This window comes from Mirounga leonina, unplaced genomic scaffold, assembly GCF_011800145.1.
Source record: "Mirounga leonina isolate KUSES-001 unplaced genomic scaffold, KU_Mleo_1.0 Mir_151, whole genome shotgun sequence".
In the NCBI taxonomy this organism is placed as follows: Eukaryota; Metazoa; Chordata; class Mammalia; order Carnivora; family Phocidae; genus Mirounga; species Mirounga leonina.
In genome coordinates, this window is record NW_023270377.1 from 8052665 (window position 1) to 8068667 (window position 16003).

At 49.0% G+C, this 16003-nt stretch overlaps 1 protein-coding gene across 2 annotated transcripts in view; it reads right to left on the reverse strand.

Moving 5' to 3' along the window:
* ARMC9 (armadillo repeat containing 9) overlaps positions 1-7945 on the reverse strand; it is a 149828-nt gene extending 141883 nt beyond the window's left edge. Inside the window, exon 1 of one of the 2 annotated variants that reach the window (XM_035006901.1) lies at positions 7858-7945. The gene's annotated coding sequence lies outside the window, so the exon portion shown is untranslated. The remainder of the gene's footprint in view (positions 1-7857) is intronic. The other variant, XM_035006902.1, reaches the window with a different exon arrangement.
* Between the last annotated feature and the right edge of the window lie 8058 nt (positions 7946-16003).

Sequence of the window (16003 nt, forward strand, 5' to 3'; positions counted from 1 at the left end):
CCATAACCCCAGGGGAATGAAAAACGTCTGGGCACTAATACTGACTGTGCCATTCACTGGCACCTGATCTGGGGCAAATCACTGAAACTCGGGGCCTCTTTCACCTACAAAGGAGAGTGGAGAATTGGTCAGATCTCTTCTAGTTCTAGGAACACATGATGCTGTAACATTACATTTTGATCTGCCCATTACAGTGCATTTGATTTCAATTATTTGAGCACAAGTCAGGAAGATTAAATGTAGTAATCTCCCCCTTTTCATTCTCTTGTCTGTCTCACCATCATCTTGTGGCTCCATCTCTCCCGAGGTTCGGTGACACAATCTCCCATCCCCTTTCTCTCTCCACTTCAATTTCTATCCTATTAACAAGTGATCTTGCCCTTCCTGCTTAGGACCCTCCTGTGGTTCCACCATCCTCCAGACGAAGGCCACACTGCTTAGGCCCAACTCTCAAAGGCTACACAACGTGGCCTCCCACACTCTCTCCTTTGTTCTGTTAACTTGACCCACAATGGCCACTGTGGGGCCGCACCACCAGAAGCCCATGTCACATGCCTGCCCTCTCTTGAGGACTTTGCACTTACTGCAGACACCCTCCAGACGTCCCCGTCTCCTTCAGGTCGCTTAAGTGTCACCCCTTCAGAGAGACTTGCCCTGATGACCCTTTGGATGGGGTCAGCCCCATCACTGCTTAGTCTTTTGTCCTGTTTTATTTTTCTCAAAAGCACTAACCACTACCTGACTTGCACATCCCCCCTGTAAACAGGAGAACACCCGTCCCCTGGCAGCCCCAGTGCCTAGGCCAGGGCCCGGCATGCTGGAGTTGCTCAAAAAGGAATGGTAGTAATTTCAGGTATGAGGAAAATAAAGCAAGGAAGGGGACAGAGCTTGGAGCAGAGGGGTCTAGGGTTATTTTAGAGAGTGGGGGCAGAGAAGGCCTCCCTGGGAACATGTGGGCAGAGATGTGAGGACGTGGGTATACCTCTGGATCTGGGGGGGAGGGATTTGCAGGTGCAGGGGCTGCAGAGTGTGGAGAGTGGTGAGAGAAGCCAAGCCAAGCAGACACTGGAGGCCGTGAGGTGCGGGGCCACGTCAAACAGGCCTCGTGTAAGCTAGCGGCCTGCATGTACTGGGAAGCCCGGACAGGGGGCTGTCAGGGGACTGCCACCACCCGATTTACAGTTCCCAACAGCAGGGTCTGCTGTGTGGGGGAGAAACTGAGGGGACAGAGCGGTAAGGAGGCCATGGCAAAGCCCGAGCTGCTGACGAGGGAAGTCTGGATGGGGAACAGGAAGCTTGTGAAGGGTTCGGCTTCCACATGTGAAAAGGAGAGGTGGCATGACCCACTGACGGACTGGAGGTGGGATGTGAGGGGAGAAGTGAAGGGCGACGCTGGGGCCTAGGCAGATGCCATTTGCTGAGGTGGGGGAATCTGGGGGGGCTGTCTGAGAGGCCAGCTCAAGAGTGCCATTCCAGCCATAAGTGTCACAGGCCCACGAGGCATCCGAGTGAGTGGGGTGCTGAGAAGGTCCGGTGCATGTGAGTCGGGAGTAAAGGGAAAGGCGATTTTCTCTTTCAACATTCCTTTGGCAATCTGGGGTCTTTTCTGGTTCCATACAAATTTTAGGATTATTTGTTCCAGCTCTGTGAAAAAAGTTGATGGTATTTTGATAGGGATTGCACTGAATGTAGAGCTTGCTCTAGGTAGCATTGACATCTTCACAATATTTGTTCTTCCAATCCATGAGCATGGAACGTTTTTCTATTTCTTTGTGTCTTCCTCAATTTCTTTCATGAGTGTTCTATAGTTTTCCAAGTACAGATCCTTTGCCCCTTTGGTTAGGTTTATTCATAGGTATCTTACAGTTTTTGGTGCAATTGTAAATGGAATCGACTCCTTAATTTCTATTTCTTCTGTCTCATTGTTAGTGTATAGAAATGCAACTGGTTTCTGTGCATTAATTTTTATATCCTGCCACTTTGCTGAATTCCTGTATGAGTTCTAGCAATTTTGGGGTGCAGTCTTTTGGGTTTTCCACATAAGAGTATCATGTCATCTGAGAAGAGTGAGAGTTTGACTACTTCTTTGCTGATTCGAATGCCTTTTCTTTCTTTTTGTTGTCTGATTGCTGAGGCTAGGACTTCTAGTACTATGTTGAACAACAGTGGTGATAGTGGACATCCCTGCCGTGTTCCTGATCTTAGGAGGAAAGCTCCCAGTTTTTCCCCATTGAGAATGATATCCGGTTAATGTTAAAAAAGAAAATCCAAGCTAGTGGCATCGCAATTCCAGACTTCAAGCTCTATTACAAAGCTGTCATCATCAAGACAGTATGGTATTGGCACAAAAACAGACACATAGATCAATGGAACAGAATAGAGAGCCCAGAAGTGGACCCTCAACTCTATGGTCAACTAATCTTTGACAAAGAAGGAAAGAATGGCCAATGGAAAAAAGACAGTCTCTTCAACAAATGGTGTTGGGAAAACTGGACAGCCACATGCAGAAGAATGAAACTGGATCATTTTCTTACACCATACACAAAAGTAGACTCAAAATGGATGAAAGACCTAAATGTGAGACAGGAATCCATCAAAATCCTAGAGGAGAACATAGGCAGCAACCTCTGTGACCTTGCCTGCAGCAACTTCTTGCTAGACACTTTTCCAAAGGCAAGGGAAACAAAGACAAAAATGAACTATTGGGACTTCAACAGGATAAAAAGCTTTTGCACAGCAAAGCAAACAGTCGACAAAACCAAAAGAAAACTGACAGAATGGGAGAAGATATTTGCAAATGTCTTATGAGATAAAGGGCTAGTATCCAAAATCTATAAAGAACTTATCAAACTCAACACCCAAAGAAAAAATAATCCAATGAAGAAACGGTCAGAAGACATGGAACAGATATTTCTCCAAAGAAAACATAAAAAGGCCAACAGACACATGAAAAAATGCTCAACATCACCTGGCATCAGGGAAATACAAATCAAAACCTCAATGAGATACCACCTCACACCAGTCAGAATGGCTAAAATTAACAAGTCAGGAAACGACAGGTGTTGGCGAAGATGAGGAGAAAGGGGAACCCTCCTCCACTCTTGGTGGGAATGCAAGCTGGTGCAGCCACTCTGGAAAACAGTATGGAGGTTCCTCAAAAAGTTGAAAATAGAGGGGCGCCTGGGTGGCTCAGTCGGTTAAGCGACTGCCTTCGGCTCAGGTCATGATCCTGGAGTCCCTGGATCGAGTCCCGCATCGGGCTCCCTGCTTGGCAGGGAGTCTGCTTCTCCCTCTGACTCTCCCCCCTCTCATGTGCTTGCTCTCTCTCATTCTCTCTCTCTCAAATAAATAAATAAAATCTTTAAAAAAAAAAAAAAGTTGAAAATAGAGCTACCCTAGGACCCAGCAATTGCACTACTAGGTATTTACCCAAAAGATACGAATGTAGTAATCCGAAGGGGCACCTGCACCCCAATGTTTATAGCAGCAATGTCCACAATAGCCAAACTATGAAAAGAGCCCGGATGTCCACTGACAGATGAATGGCAGATAAAGAAGATGTGGTATATTATATACAATGGAACACTACTCAGCCACTAAAAAAATGAAATCTTGCCATTTGCAACGACGTGGATGGAACTAGAGGATATTATGCTAAGTGAAAGAAGTCAATCAGATAAAAACAATTATCATATGATCTCATTCATATGTGGAATTTAAGAAACAAAACAGAGGAACATAAGGGAAGGGAGGGAAAAATAAAACAAGACGAAATCAGAGAGGGAGACAAACCATAAGAAGCTCTTTTTTTTTTTTTTAAGATTTTATCTATTTATTTGACAGAGAGAGAGAGAGAGACACAGCGAGAGAGGAAACACAAGCAGGGGGAGTGGTAGAGGGAGAAGTAGGCTTCCCGAGGAGCAGGGAGCCTGATGTGGGGCTCGATCCCAGGACCCTGGGACCATGACCTAAGCTGAAGGCAGACACTTAACTGACAGAGCCACCCAGGCGCCCCAAGAGGCTCTTTTTTTTTTTTTTTTTGACAGAGAGAGACACAGAGAGGGAGGGAACACAAGCAGGGGGAGTGGGAGAGGGAGAAGCAGGCTTCCCGCCGAGTAGGGAGCCTGATGCGGGGCTTGATCCCAGGATCCTGGGATCATGACCTGAGCCGAAGGCAGTCGCTTAACCAACTGAGCCACCCAGGCGCCCCGAGGCTCTTAATCATAGGAAACAAACTGACGGTTGCTGGAGGGGAGAGAGGTGGGGGGATGGGGTAACTGGGTGATGGACATTAAGGAAGGCACGTGATGTAATGAGCACTGGGTGTTACATAAGACTGATGAAGCACTGAACTCTACCTGTGAAACTAATAATACATTATATGTTAATTAACTGAATTTAAATTTTAAAAAAAGGAAAGGTGGGAGCTGGATGTAAGCATTTGGAAACTGTCAGCATAAAGATAGCATTTCAGGAGACAAGGATCCCAAACAGACCAGGACTCCTAAGGAGAAGGCGTAGCAGAGCAGAGCTCAGGCCTGTGCCTAAACCCTGGAGCACTCGGGGACTGAGGGCTCAGGGAGAAGAGAAGAAGCCAGCGAGAGATGAAGCCAAGAGCAGTGACTTATCGGTGGGACACAACCAGGAGACTGTGGAACCTGGAAGCCAAGGACAGTGTTCCTCACATCAACTGTGACTACACATGGTTGAGTAAAATGTGGGCAGAAGACTTGAGCCCTGGATTTGGCAATAGGGAGTTTGACAGTGACGTGGACAAGAGCAGTGAAGAGAGGCACCTGACTGGAAAGGGTTAAAGAGAGGAAGAGAAGTCACAAAGGAGGGACAGGGAGATCTGTCACAAAAAGGGGAGGAGAGATCGAGTGGTGGCTAGAAAGATATGGGAGGTTTTTTAAGGAGGAAGATATTATAAACAGTAGGTTTGTTAAGTTGATGGGAAGGACCCAGTTAGAGAAGGACAAATTGAGGCAGAAGAGAGGAGATGGTCAAAGAAGCAAGGTCCCTGCCGCGTCCAGTGTCCAGCTGGAGGGCCTGGCCCTAGATAGGGTGGGGACAGTCCATCCCCTGTCACGGAGGGAGGGCAGAGGAGATGGGTCCGTACCATCTCCTGGAATCTGTCCAAAGAAACGGACAGATTCAGCGATGAGTAGAACAAGAAACAAGGTCATCAGCAGTAAGAGGCCTGTTGATAGCTGGAAGAGAAGAGAAGGCGGGAACCAAGCTGACTAAGGACCAGGGCAGGATTTCCAATATCGAGAGTCTGCTTAAGATACATGGATTCAAATCCAAAATGGAACCAGTCTGCATAATTCTGCAGTTTCTCCAGCCACTTCCAGCTGTCTGAGTTAGGTTAGCCAAGGTGAGGTTTTTCCAGAAGACAGGGGAAAGAGAAAACAAGTATAACAGTGATGGAGCAGTGGGGCCGAAGGAAGGGAGGTGCATGGGGGGTTCTAGGGCAGTGAAAAAGCAACAGGCTCAAACACCTGCTTAACGAGGCATGGCACCTAAGATCTGCTTCTGAGGCACATTGATGGGAGCTTGAAAAAGTGTGATCAGAGCAGAATGGGTGCTTGAGTTTAGAGATGATGCAGCAGTAAAACGTTCATGACCATGGGAGTGGTGGATAAAAAGAATGGACAAAAGAGATGCCTAAAAGATGAAACCGGAGCGAGCAGCCAGGACGGTAACATCTCCAGAACTGAAGTAGAGGAGGTGGAGGGGCAGACAGGGAGCCAGGCGCTACAGGCTTCACGGGGTAACAACTGCACCCCTGCTAGGTGACAGCCTCAAGGAGGGGTGGCGAGTGGTAAAGCCCAGAGCATGCACTTCAGAAGAGGTGCAGGTGCTGAAGCAGGGAGGCAGTGGTCTAGACGTAGCAGGGAGGACAGGACGCCTACCCTTCCTGGCACCTGCAGTCCTGCCAGATACACAAGGAGGAGAAAGACCGCCTACTGTTGGGGACCACCATCTCTGCAGCCCTTCTCTGGACCCACACCACCCCTGCCCCTCTCCCCCTTCCCCACATCAGGCCCACCAGTGGTAAACCCTGGGCATTCCCCGGTACCACATGCTCTTTTGCAACTCCAAAACTTCTGTTTGATATACTCGCCCCATCACAAACTTGACACATCATGCTAACTTAACCCTGAACTGACCTCCTTCAGGAGGTCTCCCAGGAACCCCTCCCCTTCCTTCCCTATCAAGGCTATTCTCCCTCCTCTGGGGTACCTCTGAACTCTACATTTACTTCTACTGCTACACTTATTACCCTGTTTACAAAGGCAGTGAGGTGGATTTAAATGTGATCCCTCCAGGGGCACCCGGGTGGCTCAGTTGGTTAAGCATCCAACTCTTGATTTCAACTCAGGTCATGATCTCAAGGTCGTGAAATAGAGCCCCGTGTCTGGCTCCACGCTGGGTGTGGAGCCTGCTTAAGATTCTGTCTCTCCCTCTCCCTCTGCTTCTCCCCAAGCCCCCCACCACTCACGCACTCTCTTTCTCAAATAAATAAAAATAAACAAATTTGATCTGTCCAGAACCTAACAGAGTCTGCTAGGCATGATAGACACCCAAGATATTTACAAATAAATGAAGTCCAAGCACAGAGAACAGCATTTTTTTTGAAGGTCCTAGAACAAGAAAACTTTGTTGTTTTTGAGAACTCAAGCTCCTTCCTACCTCGGGGCCTTTGCACATACTCTTCTCGCTGCTTGCAACATTTTCCTCCTCTTTCTTCACCTGGCTAACCTCTGCGCTTAATAAACATCACTTCCTCGGAGAAGTTCTTCAAGACCATCATTTGAATAAGATTCTACTGTGATGGTCTCTCCGTGAATGTGAGCCACTGTTGGGTATTCTATTACTCTGACATACTTAAAATTTTCTCTAAACCTTTGTATCATAAAAGCTCATTTATTAAGAATTTTTGTATGCCAGGCAATGTGCAAAATGCTTCACATTTAATTTTCACAATACACCTGAGAGATGAATATTATTTACATTCTTTTACAGATGAGGCAACTGAGGCTCAAGAAGCCTGAGGTGCTCCAAATAATCCAGCCAGTAAATGACAAAAGTCAGAATTTAAATCCAGACCGACATTAACCACTACACAGCATTACCCCAAATGCTGGGACCACCTCAATCAGAATCCGCTTGTGCAAATGAAATTCCTAGAACCACCCTGATCCTACTGAACACCGCGGCAGGCACGATGCCCAGAAATTGCTTTAAACAAGCTCTCTTTTATGCACGCTCAAGTTTGAGAACCACTGCTCTACTTTGCGCAAAAACTAGAGAAAACTTCTTCAGCCACTCTTGCGGGTTGCCGTGTGGCGGCTTCTTATTTTCTATATAAAGGGCTTTAGGACCTACAAGCTGGCTAAAGGGAAGGCTATGGGGTTTGTCTGGAAGACGAATTTGCATGGCTAGGATCCTAGTTTTGCTTAGACTGGATTAAGTCTGGGGAGGTTGGCTGATGCAGATAACCGAGGGGCTGTATCTAAAAGCCCCAGGCTACCCGCTCACGCCGTCACTACCCAGCTGGACGACTTGCGCCCCCCTCCAAGTCTGGCCCACTGCGGCCCAGATCAGGGACTACTTGCGGGAAGCAGCTGGGCCTGTCCTCGGTTTGTCCAGGAGGCCGCCTCGGGCCCACGCCAGCGTAACAGCCCAGGGCGGCAGAGCAGAAGCGGGGGCGTTCGGCAGCGGCTGCCAAGCTGGCTTTTCTCCGGGGCGAGGGCTCCACACATCTTGGGCCCTCGGGCCCCACCACAGCCCCTTCCCGCCCGCGGGCTGCGGGTGCCCGGGCAGCCCGACCGCGTCGGAGGACACGCTTACCTGCTGCACGGCCGCGGGCACCCTCCCTTAACCGGCTCGGCCGCCACCGATCCAGCTGTCGCCCCGGCAACCGCCGCCGCCAGCCCAGCGTCACGTGGGGGCGGCGCAGCCAATCACGGGACGCGCCGGCGCGGAGCATCCTGGGAGGAAAGGCGGGCTCTTTGGGAGCAGGAGCTGCGAGGCTTCCTGGCGGCGGAAATGGAGCCGAGGTTTGCCTTGCAGTGGGTTCTGCGGGTTGCATCCTGCGGGGAGCCTTCCCGGTCTTCCTCTCCACGACTTCCCACTCGTTCATTCCACAGACATTGCGCCCGGCGCTGTGCCCGGCTCTGGGGATGAGCCGGCCGGGCGCAACACCTAACCTCAAGGAGCTCGTTCTATCCCAGGGAAAACAAAAGCGGCAAGAGATTACAGTATAGGGTGGTGTTCGTGGGAAAATACGTAGGCGTTGTTATTCTCGCTTTACAGGAGCGACCCAGAGCTACCTTAGAACCAACAATGTCGCCCAGTTCAGACTTCCACCCCACTGCAGCAGTTTCCCGGAATTTTAGAGAAACGCGCCCCCCTCCCCGTGAAATTTGGCTTTTCAAATAAAACAGGACCACAGATCCTCCCTCTCCTTGTACATGGTGCTTTGGAGCTTAAATTAAACAGCACTGAAAGAGCACCTGCCAGTCCCCAACTCAGCTGGAGGTTGGGAGGTGGCTAGAGACAGGACCTTCCTTCCAGGCACTGAGGCTCTGTAGTGGGAGTCTCTGTTTCCACTTCATGCTTCCAAAAAGGTGACCAAGGCCAGAGTCAGGGAAGAGAGTATGGAGAAAGCAGGTGAGCTTTACTTTGAAGAAGCCCTAAGATGGTCTGTGGCCACCATCTCTCCGGCCCCCAGCCCTCCCAGTTCTCTTCTGGGACTTGAGATTATCTTCAAACAAAAGTTGTATTTATCAGGAAGAGAAATCCTGTCTTTGGGATATGTATTGAAGATAAATCTCCCTGTTCCCAATAATAAGTTAACGTTTGTCACCTCACTGTGTGCCAAAGGTTGCCAGACAAAATAGAACACTTAAATTTGAATTTCAGATAAGTTTTTAATAATAAGTATATTCCAAATCCAAATATTGCCTTATTTTATGCCACATACAGGACATTATATTGTCCTGTATTTTTACTGGCTGAATATGGCAACCATGTGTGTGCCCAGCACTGTGCTAAGTGATTACATAGATTATTTAATTCACATCACATCGATGAGCTGGATATTATTTTCAGCATTTTATAGATTAACAGTGTTGTACTTGACCTGAGGTAATGTACGTGATGATGTCTGATCTGGGGTGCTCTCCCTATTGCCATAACCTGAATAAAAATCAGTCTCCTTACTTGTCCCGGTCCCTGGTCTTTGACAAGATAAATAACATGAGGTACAGAGAAGTTAAGAACTCAGAGTTCACATAGCTGGGGAGTGGTGGTGGCACCAGGATTGAATCTAGGTGCTCGTGCCTTTGAACCCCGGGCTCTTAGCTACAATAAAAACCACTCCTGGGGCACCTGGGTGGAGAGGTTGATTAAGTGTCTGCCTTCAGCTCAGGTCGTGAGATTGAGCCCCACGTCGGGCTCTGCGCTCAGCACGGTGTCTGCTTGAGATTCTCCTTCTCCCTCTGTCCCTCCCACTCATTCTGTCTCTCTCTCTCTCTCTTAAAAACAAAACAAAACACCGCTCCTGCTTTGCTTTGTCTTCTGAGTGCACTTGCCTGACTGCCAGGATTATGGTCATTGCGGTGGCTATTATCTTTTTCTGCCCATCACCTCTCTCCCTCCTGGTAACACGCCTGACCACAGGGATGGGCACACAGCCAGGAATGGACTAATCTTACCCTAGCCCTCTGGCCACAGTGATTGGCCCAGGATGAGTATGTGATTCAAGCTGAGCCAATGAGAAATTTACCTTGGGATTTTTCTGTTGAAGTATGTTCAGATCATTGTAAAATGAGACTCCAGGGCAGCCTGGTAACCATGTCCTTTATCACATAAAAAAGCCTGAGAAAATGAAGCTGTCACCCAGAGGGATGCAAAGAAAGCATGTTGGGGGCATCAAATCCCTGGGCGGGGACTCTGAGTTCCGTGGAGCTGCTCTCATTCCTGCAGCCGCTTCGTCCTTTGTGTAAGCTACACCCCCCTCCCCAGCATCCCTCCAATTAACCATCTTTTTTATTGAAATGGATTCAAGTTGGGTTTCTGTCCCTTCCAACCCAAAGAATCCTATTGCAGACATAGTTTCTATAGATGTCGTACCAACTAAAAGTGGCTTCAACAACGGGGTTTATTATTAATTAAAAAATGTTACATTGGGGCGCCTGGGTGGCTCAGTCGGTTAGGCGACTGCCTTCGGCTCAGGTCATGATCCTGGAGTCCCGGGATCGAGTCCCACATCGGGCTCCCTGCTAGGCGGGGAGTCTGCTTCTCTCTCTAACCCTACCCCCTCCTGCACTCTCTCTCTAATAAAAAAAAAAAAAAAAAATCTACGGGGCGCCTGGGTGGCTCAGTCGGTTGAGCGACTGCCTTCGGCTCAGGTCGTGATCCCGGAGTCCCGGGATCGAGTCCCGCATCGGGCTCCCTGCTCGGCAGGGAGTCTGCTTCTCCCTCTGACCCTCTTCCCTCTCATGCTCTCTGTCTCTCATTCTCTCTCTCTCAAATAAATAAAATCTTTAAAAAAAAATGTTACATTAATTTTTCTTGTAATAAATCCAGAGATAGCTTCTTACGGGTACGTCAAGTTGTCAAAGACCTAGGTTGGTTTTGCACTTGTAACATCTTTGTGACTATGGATGATACTGGAACAAGTAGCTATAACTTGATGAAGTTAGTAAATAAACTGCTATCTTTTAGTTATGGTTTAAGAATTCCTCCAAATCCTTGAACATATGTGTGATACAAGCATTAAATTGGAAAATAATCTCTAAATGAAACTCAGTATATTTAACCCATTTGATATGTCCTGGTGGAGGGACAAAGAATACTTTCGTCACAAAGCAAACTGCTTCCGTCCGAAGCTTCATCTGGGCTCCGCTCTGTACATCCATAAGCTCCCAGCAGTACACTGACCCAACTGCCTCTCCCTCCCAGTTCTTAGGCTTACCAAAGCACCCCGTTGGTTTTTGCTTGACAAAGTGCCAATGGACCCAAAATGACTTTCTAAAATGTTTAAGTATGAAAATTTTAAACATTTGCAAAAGTAATTCATTTAATAAATCCCCGTAAACCCATCACTCAGATTCTAGGATTATCAAAATCTTGCTGCTGGGAAAAACTCAACCCCAAATTCAATTCTTGAAATATACACAGTACTTCCGGGGACCTAACCAGGCTTTCCCTGGAAATAAAAGGGACTGGCTGAGTTCTGCATTCAAGGGACAAATCTGAATCTTATGCAGTTGACAGCCTTCTATGGGCCTCAGCCCTTGAGCACCTTGCGGATGGGAGGCCATGCATCTCTGTGGCATGCTTTATAGTTCTTTTTGGTTTTTTTTTCAGTTTTAAACATTTTAATTTTTTATTGATTTATAATTGATATACTAGATAGTGATTCGATATTTTTATACACTACAAAATGCTCACCACAATAGGTCTAGTTACCATCTGTCCTCATACAAAATTATTACAATATTTAAAAAAAATTTTTTTTAAGTAATCTCTATACCCAACATGGGGCTTGAACTCACGACCCTGAAGTCAAGAGTCGCATGCTGTATTGACTAAGCCAGCCAGGTGCCCTAAAGTTACTACAATATTATTGATTATATTCTCTATGCTGTAAATGACATCCCTCTTACTTAATTTATAACTGGAACTTTGTAGCTCTTAATCCCCTTCACCTGTTTGGCCCACCCCCCCCCTCCATCCCCTTGGGCCACCACCAGTTCGTTCTCTGTATCTATGAGTCTGTTTCTGTTTTGTTCTGTTTCTTCATTTGTTTTGTTTTTTTAGACTCCACATAAAAGTGAAATCATATAGTATTTGTCTTTCTCTGTCTGACTTATTTTGCATAATACCCTCCAGGTCCATCCATGTTGTCGCGAATGGCAAGATTTCATTCTTTTTTATGGCTGAGTAATATTCCATTGTGTATACATACACACACACACACCACCTCTTTATCCTTTCATTTATCAATGAAAACTTAGCTTGCTCTATTTCTTGGCTATTGTAAATAATGCTGCAATACAGATAGGGGTGCATTTATCTTTTCAAATGAGTGTTTTCATTTTCTTCAGATAAATACCCAGAAGTAGAATTGCTGGGTCATATGATAGTTCTATTTTCAATTTTTTGAGGAACCTCCAATGTACAGTTTTCCATGGTGGCTGCACTAACTTACATTCCCACCAACAGTGCATTTGGGTTCCCTTTTCTCCCTGCCAACATTTGTTATTTCTTGTCTTTTTGATAATAACCATTCTGACATATGAGGTGATAGCTCATTGTGGTTTTGATTTGCAATTCCCTGATGATGAGTGATGTTGAGCATCTTTTGCTGTGCCTGTTGACCATCTGGATGTCTTCTTTGGAAAAATGCCTATTCAGGTACTCTGCCCATTTTTTAAAGGATTTTATTTATTTATTTGAGGGAGAGAGAGAGAGAGAGTATGAGTTGGGGGGTTGGGGGCAGAGGGAGATGGAGAGAGAGAATCTCAAGCAGACACCGTGCTGAGCGCAGAGCCAGATGCAGGCATGATCTCACCACCCTGAGATCATGACCTGAGCTGAAATCAAGAGTCGGATACTTAACCGACTGAGCCACCCAGGTGCCCCTCTGCCCATTTTTTAATAGGATCGTCTGCCTTCTTATTATTGAATTGTAAGAGTTCTTATATATTTTGGATATCCACCCCTTGTCAAGTTTGTAAGTATCTTCTCCCATTCTGTAGGTTGCCTTTTTGTTTTGTTAATGGTTTCCTTTACTGTGCAGAAGATTTTTCGTTTGACATTTTCCCATCTGTTTATTTTTGCTTTTGTTGCCCTTGCCTGGAGAAACTGATCCAAAAGTGAACACAGCTCTCAAATGAAGTCATCCTTGCAGCTGTAGCAGGCAACTGCCTGGCCACTGTCTCTACTGAGGGGCAAAGCGCCGAGACCACACACAGAGAACAGTGTGAAAACCCCGCAAAAGAATGAGTGGGACGAGAGGGTGAAGCCCTTAAGTGGGTGTTGACCCACCCAGACAAAGCTGGCGGCCAGCTGCGCTGAGCTGATCTCAAAGCTCCTACAGGGGGAGTTCAGGCCAGGAGCGTGTCTCTGAGCAAGCCCAGGGCCTGGATCTAATCAGCAGGTTGGAAGAGGAACATACTGAAATGCCAGGCACAAATCAAAAGAGGGACTGCTGCAAGAAGCTGCCTAGACACACACACACACACACACACACACACGACATCCTTCCAGGAAAGTTGGGTTTTGGTCACTGTCCAAATCTCATCATGTATGGGGGATTCAGATCCATCTGACTTCCTAGCTCAGAGTCCATGCAGAGGTGGAGGGACTGGATTTTGGTCTCCCAAGGGCTGCTTGATTTCGTGGAAAGAGAGCATATCCAGGGGGGAAATACACATCCCCCAAGGGAGCTGTCATTGCGCAGGAAAGTAAGGAAGGCCTGAAACTGGGGAAGGCCAGAGTTTTGGAATCCATCTTGGCCTCGAGTGCCATCCTTCCTTGCCCTATCCCGGAAATGGGAGTCACATCACAGCTCCCAATTGTTCTGTGGCCCGGATAAAGTTGGCAAAGACTCAGGCTCTCTCTCTCTCTTTTTTTTTTTTTTGAGTAGGTTCTGTACCCAATATGGGGCTTGAACTCACAATCCCAAGATCAAGAGTCAGGTGCTCTACCAACTGAGCCAGCCAGGCGCCCTATGGAACCAAGATCTTTCCAAAGCAAGTATACTTCTGCAAGGACAGGTGGGACTCTAAGGTTTTTAGTGAGGAATATCACTAGCTTCAAAGCAGGCTTAAAAATGCCCATTGCATGGCTGTGGTGTGAGCCCAGAGTAGTGAATCCTAAAGTGGCCACATTTGAGTGGTTTCCTGGCGGGTGGACACATTCTGAGGACCAGCAAGACAAGGCACACACAGAATGCTTTTAGGGATGTGGCTGTCCGTGGCTTGTGGACGGGATGCTGCAGAAGGAATTCCTGAGTCACTAAGCAGGTCCTGGCCTCATGTTGTCTTAGCCTAAGCACCCTGTGATTGTTGCTCTCCCAGTGAGTCCTCCAGCAGACTAGAAAGGAGTATGAGACCGCCATAACTGGGTTACTAAATAAATAGTTGATTCATCTTAATAAAAAGAATAATTCCTGATGATGGAACGTGCACATAGTAACATTAAATCTCCCTTTTTACCCTTCTTCTCATCATTAGTGAGTGTCCATGAGGTCAAGAGCAGGATGTAGAACTTCTTTCCGGCCCCGGATGAAGCCTAACAGACATAGGAAGCCAAAAGTGAAACCATGGGCGGCGAGGGGAGAATCTGGAAGGACTGGCCACTGGCTTTCCCAGTGTGGTCCCCAGGGTGGCCTCGGCAGCGTCACCTGGGAACTTGTTAGAAATGCACATTCTCAGGCCCCACCCAGACCTGCTGAATCAGCTGCGGGGGGCGGGCGCCCCGAGGGGGGCCGGCGGGGAGCGCAGGGCTGGGGAAGAGCGCCAAGGCCGACCCCGCGCACAGAGCGGGCCGTGGCCGGCGCGGGGCAGGGGGAAGGGAGCGGAGGGGGTGGGGAGAGGGCGCGAGGCGGCTGGCCCGGGGCCCCCTCCCGCCCGCGGCCCGCTCAGAGAAGGATGGGGTCAGCCATCTCCTGGGCAGAGCGGGGGCGGAGCAGCCGTCCCCCACCCCCCGGACCTGGGCGGGGGCCTGGCGGAAAGCTGGCTCCTGCCGGGCAGCAGGCGCCCTCCGCCCCGGGCCGACCCCCGCCCCCCGCCCTCGGGCGGTCACTTCCAGGAACCCGGACTCCGGCTGAGCCAGCGCGGCTGGCAGAGCGGCGGAGGTTCCCAGAAATCGCGCCGCCCGGGGGCACCGCCGCCTTCCTCCCATCACCGGCCCGGGCCACCGTCCGGACGCCGGGCCCGGGAAGAAGTGGGGCAAAGTCTGGAAGTGTCCCGGCCCAGCTCCCCGGTCACCGCAAGCTCGCTCCCTCTCCCTCCTGCCTCGACTCCCTACAAAGCCGGACCGGGACTCCTTCAAGCCCAGGCACAGGAACCCCTCTCAAAACAGCTTAGGGAAGGGGCGCCTGGCTGGCTCAGTCGGTAAAGCATGCGACTCTTGGGTCCTGAGTTTGAGCCCCAGGTTGGGTGTTGAGCTAACTTAAAAAAGAAAAAGTAAATAAGTAAAATATTAAAACCAACAGCTTAAGCCAAAGGGCCTTTGCTGGCTCGCATCTCGGGTAAGTCAGGGGAAGAGCCGGGCTCGCGGGAAGCTGGAAGGAGGACTCCAGCAAGGAATACCTGAGCTCTGCCCTTGTCGCTCCTCTCTGGGCTCTGCCTTTGGCTCTGTGTGGGAGCCCCTGGCAGTCAGTTCTCTCTGTGGCTAGGCCTGAAACGGTGGCCTGCACAGAGCTAAACGCCAGGGGCAGGGTTCTCCCTGGAGTCTGGGGGCCCTGAGTATCTGATTCCAGTCCTCCCAGCGTGGCTCACGCTGCCCTTGGCTTTCTAAAATACCTCTGCGTGTATAGGGTAAAGGCTCCTTGTTTGCTGAGCATGTTCACTTTGATCACTTTACTTGCAAGGAGAGTCTGGGCTCACACAGGCTTCCTGGGCAGTGGTGGCTGAATCCCAGCCCTCTGGGGCCTGCCCAGGAGGGGGAACTCTCCAGCAAGGAGGAGAAGTGAAGGGGCACAGACAGACACATGCCCCAGCTTCCAGCTCTGTGACCCCCTCCCCCTTCTTACTGCAAGTCAGGGAAGTGGCTTGGTTCTCTGACTCCAGGCCTGGACCAGGTCTAGGAGAGCCTGCCAAGATCCCTGGCGGGACGTGGGGGGGTGGGGGGTGAGGGGTGGGTGTCAAAGTAGGCAGAGATTTGGAATATTGTGCAGTGTAGCAGCATCTCATCTGGGCTCAGAAGTTTCTGGTAAAGAGAGTTAACTCACCCGTTCCCCTGAGTATTTGCAGCCCCT